The 8407-nt window shown below is 38.0% G+C and overlaps 1 pseudogene; it reads left to right on the forward strand.

The window, feature by feature from the left end:
- The first annotated feature begins 1811 nt into the window (after positions 1-1811).
- On the forward strand, positions 1812-2935 carry LOC125932024 (glyceraldehyde-3-phosphate dehydrogenase-like; annotated as a pseudogene).
- Positions 2936-8407: the final 5472 nt, after the last annotated feature.

Genomic DNA, 8407 nt, shown 5'->3' on the forward strand with positions numbered 1-8407 from the left:
TATTATTCAAAATCCAGTAGGTCTGACGCTGCTATTCTTTCCCGAATAGCAGAGTGCCTTTTGAGTACTGTGCAAGAGTATTTGAACTGGAGGTCCAAGCGATGGCTGTAGTCATTGCCCTAGTGCTACATTCGAGTAGAACAAAGGAGCTTTATGGATTTGGGTATGAGACCCCATAGACTTTCATACATGTTATTCAGTATAATCTTCACATTATCACTGTGCATTTATTACTCCTGTTTTTAAGATGAACCAACTGGAACTTGGCAAGGTTGAGTAACTTGCTCAGGGTCACACAGCAACAGGCAGATCCACATATCAAACTTCAGCTCTTCAACTTCAAGTTCTATGCTTTGCCACTGGTTATCATGCTTCGTTTTGCTACTTGACTCCGCGAGTGTCTATACGCATACACGTGCACATCTGGTTTATCTCTTTAATTAGACCATAAGCTCTTAGAAGGCAAGGATTATATTTCATATTGATCTATATGTTACATTGTACTTTGTACCTGTACATGGAACTACATCTTTACTAGCAGTATGAAAATGATTTAACGTAAATGTCAAATCAAAACTGATTTCTAGTACTGTGTGGAGAAGTGACACGAGCTACTCACAATACGACACATGTTTTCAATATACTCTGGTACTTCAAGCTAGAAATGAAGAAAACACAACACCCAAACTATTTTTATCCCAAATCGGGGACATTGAAAACAATCATGTGCTAAAAACTGCAGTGCAGTGTGAATTGAAAGTGTTTTATTACGTTTTAATTGACATTTAAGAATATAAGAGTTCTTCAAAGGAGAAAGCTGTGAAAGATGAGATACTTTCAACCTTTGTATTAAGTATAAGGCAAGTGAACGGTCTATAATTAAAAGTAAAATGAACATGTAAAGCAGATTTCTAAAACAATGGAAATCTAAATGGAATTTAGATGGGATTTCTTTTTTTTTTAATTTTTTTTTTTTTTACCGTTTATTTATTTTTGAGACAGAGAGAGACAGAGCATGAACGGGGGAGGGTCAGAGAGAGAGGGAGACACAGCATGTGAAACAGGCTCCAGGCTCTGAGCAGTTAGCACAGAGCCCGACGCGGGGCTGGAACTCACGGACCGCGAGATCGTGACCTGAGCCGAAGCCGGACGCTCAACCGACTGAGCCACCCAGGCGCCCCAACGAATTTCTAAAACAATGGGTGGAACATGGCTGACAGAAATGGTTTGTGGTCCCCAAAACAAAATTATTTGGTGCAATTGGTAAGATGCAAACATCAAAAAGAAATTTATATAGAACTCAAAATAATGGCATCAATTTTTAACTCCATATAGCTGAAGCACACTGCATATGAAAGAAATACGTAGCTAAATAAACTGATGGCTGGGCCATGTTTTGTGTATTTAGATATATAAGGCATCAAAAGAATATGTGAAAACTGAACTTTTTTTATTTTGCTATTTCATGCAAGTGTTCCAGATTACAGCAAAGCACAATAACTTTGCATGACTTATCAATAATTCAGGCCAATATATTTATATCGTGAGTTTATTTTTCAAAGATTCACACAAGCTTGTGTGAAATAAAGCAAAGTTGGCTCTAGATAGGAAATAAGGAAATTAATCACAAATGGATTGTTCAAAAAATGCACAAATAGACGTGTCAGGAAGCTGACAGAGGTAGAAAATATTGAGAGAATATAGGTTCATGAAGAGGACACATGGAGTGATTCTCTTCATTCTGAGATGGCAGAGACAGAAGACCTATTGATTTCCTCAGGTAGATCATCTATTTACCAAGAGAACGAAATAAAATTCTGGTAACTGCATGCTATTGGGAATTATCTGTCTCGGCTCTCTTCTTCTCCCTGTCCGACAGAGAGCCACATCTCCTGGTGCGGTGCCAGCCGCATCCTGGAGACACGATGGTGAAGGTCGGAATAAACGGATTTGGCGATATTGGGCATCTGGTCACTGGGGCTGCTTTTAATTCTGGGAAAGTGGATATTGTCACCATCAATGACCCCTTCGTTGACCTCAACTATGGGGTCTTACATGTTCCAGTATGATTCCACCCATGGCAAATTCCACGACACAGTCAAAGCTGAGAACAAGAAACTTGTCATTGATGGAAAGCCCATCTCCATCTTTCAGGAGTGAGGACCCGCCAACATCAGATGGGGTGATGGTGCTGAGTATGTTGTGGAGTCCACTGAGGTCTTGACCATCATGGAGAAGTCCGGGGCTCACTCGAAGGTTGGGGCCAAGAGGGTCATCATCTCTGCCCCCTGTGCTGATGCCTCCACGTTTGTGATGGGTTTGAACCATGAGTAGTATGACGACTCCCTCAAGATTGCCAGCAATGCCTCCTGCACCACCAACTGCTTGGCCCCTCTGGGCAACGTCATCCATGACAACTTCTGCATCGTGAAGAGACTCATGACCACAGTCCATGCCACCACTGCTACCCAGAAGACCGTGGACGGCCCCTTTGGGAAGCTGTGGCGTGATGGCCGAGGGGCTGCCCAGAACATCATCCCTGCTTTTACTGGCACTGCCAAGGCTGTGGGCAAGGTCATCCTGGAGCTGAATGAGAAGCTCCCTGGCGTGATCTTCCGTATCCCCATCCCCAACATGTCCATTGTGGATCTGACGTGCTGCCCGGAGAAAGCTGCCAAACACTTGATGACATCAAGAAGGTGGTGAAGCAGGGGCATCCTGGCTACACCGGGGAAGAGGTTGTTTCTTGTCACTTTAACAGTGACATCTACTTTTCCACCTTTGATGCTGGGGCTAGCATTGCTCTCAATGATTTTGTCAAGCTCATTTCCTGTTATGACAATGAATTTGGCCATAGCAACTGGGTGGTGGACCTTATGGTCCACATGGCCTCCAAGGAGTAAGAGCTCTCTGGACCACCAGTCACAGCAACAGCAAGAGGGAGAGGCCCTCAGCTGCTGGGGAGTCCTTGCCCCAAACACACTGAAAATCTCCCTGCTTCTACACAGTTTCCATCCAAAACCCCCTGAAGAAGGGGAAGGGCTTGGGGAACCCTACCTATCAGGTACCATCAACAAAGTATACTGTACCCAGCTCCCCCCACAAAAAAAAAAAAAAAGAAAAAAGAAATCATCAGTCTCTTCTTAAGTTCAATCATCATCATTTTGATGTTCAAATTGTCCCTATAACAGACACAAACTTTCAGCTATTAAGTCTCAAAAACACATGGAGGAAACTTATACCCGTATTTCTAAATGAAAGGAGCCAGTCTGTAAAGGGTACGTACCGTAAGATTCCAACTATATGATATTCTAGGAAAGACAAAACTATAGAGATGGTAACAAGATCTGTGGCAACCAGGGATTCGGGTTGATGGAGGGAGGGATGAATAGGTGGAGCACGGGAGATTTTTTAGGGCAGTGAAACTATTCAGTATGATAGCCATGGTGGATGCATGACATTATGGATTTCTCAAGACCCATAAAATGAGCAACACAAAGAGTAAGCTTATCATAATGTAAGCTATGGATTTTTTAATAATAATGGTTTCATATTGGTTCATCAATTGAAAAAATTTGGCATAATAATGCAAGATGTTTACAGTAGCGGAAGCTGTGTGGGCAGGGAAGGATCCCTGTGCTTTCTATTCAGTTTTTCTGTAAATCTAAAATTACTTTAAAAAATAAAGTCTATTAATTTTTAAAACAATCTTCTTCATGGAGTGTTAGATTTACCCATAAATATTTCATGTTGTTTGGGTGATTGTGAATTGAATTTTGTTTTAAATTTCAGTTTCCAATTGTTCATTGCCAGTACATGGAAATAGGTTTGCGTGTTGATCGTATACCACGCAATCGTGCTAAATTCACTTATTTCCTCCACAGGTTTTTTTTTCCAGATTTACTGGAATTTTTCTACACAATTAGCTTGATTATGAATAAAGATGATTTCATTTGTCTCTTTCCAGTCCGTATATGCACATACACATACACAGCTCATAGCTGACTTTGCAGGAATGGACACATTTCATTAAATGACAAATATTAGAATGTTTGGAAGTTATCTGCATAATGTACTTCTGTCACTATGAATTCCTTTCATAGGTTATATTTTTAAGTGACAATCATAGCTACATCCAGAAAATAAAGTCATTTTTGATGGATGTGTGCAGTGACCCAAATACTTAAGTAACATCTATAAAAGGACTTTGGAACTATCTAGATAGAGATAATTGCTTTTCTCATGTTCTGCAGATTTCCTGCAAAAGATTGCTCAAATAATGTCAACACTGTACCTGGTAAATGCATCTCAGAAAGAATATTACTCAATCATTCTGATATGGAATTAAAACAACATAGAGTTTGAGTTGAACTGGGAAGAAAAGACATATTCTTACTTTGATTTCATCACTTACACAAAAGTGAGCAATGATAGCCCATCATCTAACGATTCTCAAGATACCAGTTACACTAAAAATTCTGCATCTGATTTGAGTTCCCAGTAGACTTCAATGGAAAGAACAATCAAGAGAAAGAAAATTCCCAAGTAATTGGTATTCTCAAGAGTAAAAACTACACTACCCAGTAACCTGTGATAGATAATCAACATACAGAATTCTTTTGTGGTTGTTTTGAAACTGTTTTAGGGAGGCATATTTTGCATATCATAAAACTCTCCCGTTGCATGTATAATTCAATGACATTTTTGGGAAAATTTATTAAGTTTGGCATAACTGCTAAAACCATCACCGTGAATCAGGTTTACATTTTCATAACCTCGATAAAAAACTTCATGCACATTTACTGTGAATCCTGTTATCCACCACTAACATACCAGGCAACCGCTAGCCTCCTTTCTATCTTTATAACTTTGCTTTTTTGGATATTTCATATAAATGGAATAACAAAATATGTGGTCTCTATGTCTGGCTTCTTTCACTAAGCAAAATGTTTTTGAGATGTAGCATGTATTAATTTCTTTTTTTAAACTTTAAATTTTTATTTATTTGTTTGTTTGTTTGTCTTTAAACCACCCTATTGAAGAATGATTGACATACAAAAAGCTATACATATTTAATGTGCATAACTTGGTGAGTTTAAGATGTGGCTGTTTTTTGTTTGTTTGTTTGTTTTGTTCTTTTTGTTTTCATTTTTAAATTTACATCCAAGTTAGTTAGCATATAGTGCAACAATGATTTCAGGAGTAGATTCCTTAATGCCCCTGACCCATTTAGCCCACCCCCCTCCCACAACCCCTCCAGCAACCCTCTGTTTGTTCTCCACATTTAAGAGTCTCTTATGTTTTTGTCCCCCTGCCTGTTTTTATGTTATTTTTGCTTCCCTTCCCTTATGTTCATCTGTTTTGTCTCTTAAGGTCCTCCTACGAGTGAAGTCATATGATATTTGTCTTTCTCTGACTGACTAATTTCGCTTAGCATAATACCCTCTAGTTCTATCCATGTAGTTGCAAATGGCAAGATTTCATTCTTTTTGGTTGCTAATACTCCATTGTATATATATACCACATCTTCTTTATCCATTCATCCATTGATGGACATTTGGGCTCTTTCCATACTTGGGCTATTGTCGATAGTGCTGCTATAAACATTGGGGTGCATGTGTCCCTTCAAAACACCATACCTGTATCCCTTGGATAAATATATAGTAGTGCAATTGCTGGGTTGTAGGGTAGTTCTATTTTTAATTTTTTGAGGAATCTCATTTCTTTTTATCACTGAATCATATTCCATTGAATGGATCCACCACATTTAATTTATTCATCTGTAAGTTGAGGAACATTTAAGTTGTTTATAACCTTTGATTATTATGAATAATTAATTATACTATTAAAATTTGTTAACAAGTCTTTTTGGGTGTGGACCCAAAATATTTTCAATTTTATTGGGTATATGCTTACAGTAAAATTCCTGGGTCATATGGTAATACTGCGTTCAATTTTTTGAGAAACTGCCAAATATTTTTTCAAAGGAGCTGTGCAATTTTATTCCCACCAAGAATGTATATGGTTTCCAATTTCTGTAACACTTGTTACTGTCTGTCTTTTTTATTATAGTCTTCCTGTATATATAGATATATAGAGTATATAGAAGTGTTTTATTGGATTTTTATTTGTTAATTTCTTCCTTGGTAAAATGTCTATTCAAACCTTTTGCCCATTTTTTGATAGGATTGTTTATTTGCATTAAGGTGTAAAAGTTTTGTGTATTCTGGGTACAAGTCTTTATCAGATACATATTTTTGCAAATGTATTCTCCCTTTCTGCTGCTTGTCTTTTTTAAAATTAAACTTTTTATTTTGCAATAATTGTAGATGCACACGAAATTTTAAGAAATAATACAGAGATCCCGTATACTCTTTACCCAATTTCCCCAATGGTAAAATCTTGCAAACTACAGTATGATATCATAAACAAGGATATTGACATTGATATAGTCATATAACAAAACATTTCTATTACCACAAAGACTTCTTATGTTGCTTTTTTTTTTAGAGTTTATTTTTGAGAGGGAGAGAAGCAGAACATTTGCAGGGGAAGATGAAGACAGAGGGAGACAGATTCTGAAGCAGGGTCCAGGCTCTAAGCTGTCAGTACAGAGCCCGACGCAGGGCTCAAACTCACAGACCATAAGATCATGACCTGAGCCAAAGTCAAATGCCTAACTGACTGAGCCACGCAGGCACTCCTTATGTTGCTTTTTTAAATAGCCACATTGATTTTTATCCAACTCTACCCCTTCCTTAACCCCCGGCAACGAGTAATCTGTTAATTTTTTTGATTTTTTCTTCTTTTGTGGTATGTGCTTTAAAAAGTACTTTCTTTTTTTTTTTAATTTTTCATTTAATTTTTATTTTTTAATATCATTTATTGTCAAATTGGCTTACATACAACACCCAGAGAACCCCTTTCAATATTACTCTTGTAAGCCACAGTTTTTGGAAATCCTCCCAATTTAAAAAAAATTTTTTTTAAATTAAATTAGTTTTTTTTAATTTGACTTATTTTTGCTTTTCATAGACCAGATGCCATCATATGGCCTCAGTGTGTTCTACTTCAGTATCAGAGACAAAATGAAGTGGCCGTCAGATTTCTCTAGAGTACTCATATAATAAAAGAAATGGTTTATGAAGCCAGAAGACCTAGCCTTATGACAGATCCTCCAGGATGGTTTAGATCAGTAATTCAGGGTAGCCAACTGAAACAGAAAGAATATTAGATGGTACCTGCACTGGAATAGCCATCCTGTCCAAATGCCTCAAAAGATTGCCTTGGGGCGCCTGGGTGGCTCAGTCGGTTGAGCGTCCGACTTCGGCTCAGGTCACCATCTCGCGGTATGTGAGTTCGAGCCCCGCGTCGGGCTCTGTGCTGACTGCTCAGAGCCTGGAGCCTGTTTCAGATTCTGTGTCTCCCTCTCTCTCTGACCCTCCCCCGTTCATGCTCTGTCTCTCTCTGTCTCAAAAATAAATAAACGTTAAAAAAAAATTAAAAAAAAAAAGATTGCGGGTTGATGGTGTTAAAAGCTATTTTTTTTTCAGTGGTCTAATCCAGTCTCACTTCAGTTTTAGAATATCTTTTTCATGAGTTGCTATAGGTATACCCTTCCATTAGTCAAAGAAGTTTCCATTGTAAATCTGACACCAGGTATTTATATGAGAATCAATGTTAAACTTGGTTGAGTTACATCACTATAATTAACAAGTATAAAGACAATTATTTAGGCAATGCAGCCTTAAGTTCATTTTCCTTCACCTATGCTCTCTTCCTTTTGTGCTCTTAATAAAATGGAAGTGACAATATTTATTAGTCAGTATATGCTGGGTTATGCTGTGATAATATACAACTTCAAAATCTCAGTGGATTAAAACAAGAAAGGCTCATTTTTTCACTCACACAAAGTGTACTGCTAAATGGAATATTGAGTGAAAAAAGGTAAAACCAAGCAAATATATATCAGACTTCAAGATCAGGCAAAATTTAACTACATAATATTTAACAAAACATATATATAGGGTGAGAAAATGCATATGTTAATTAGATTGACTACAGCAATAATTTCACTATTTATATGTTTATCAAAACACCATTCTGGGGGTGCCTGGGTGGCTTAGTCGGTTGGGCGACCGACTTAGGCCCAGGTCATGATCTGTCAGTTCGTGAGTTCGAGCCCCACATCGGGGTCTGTGCTGACAGCTCGGAGCCTGGAGCCTGCTTCGGATTCTGTGTCTCCCTCTCTCTCTGCTCCTCCCATGCTCATGCTCTGTCTCTCTCTGTCTCTCAATAATAAATACAACTTTAAAAAAATCATTCTGCATACTTTAATATATACAATTTTTATTAAAAATATCATTTAGGATAGTGGTTCCCTTTAGGACAGATAGTGCACAGACAG

This window comes from Panthera uncia, chromosome X (genome assembly GCF_023721935.1).
Source record: "Panthera uncia isolate 11264 chromosome X, Puncia_PCG_1.0, whole genome shotgun sequence".
Taxonomy (NCBI): Eukaryota; Metazoa; Chordata; class Mammalia; order Carnivora; family Felidae; genus Panthera; species Panthera uncia.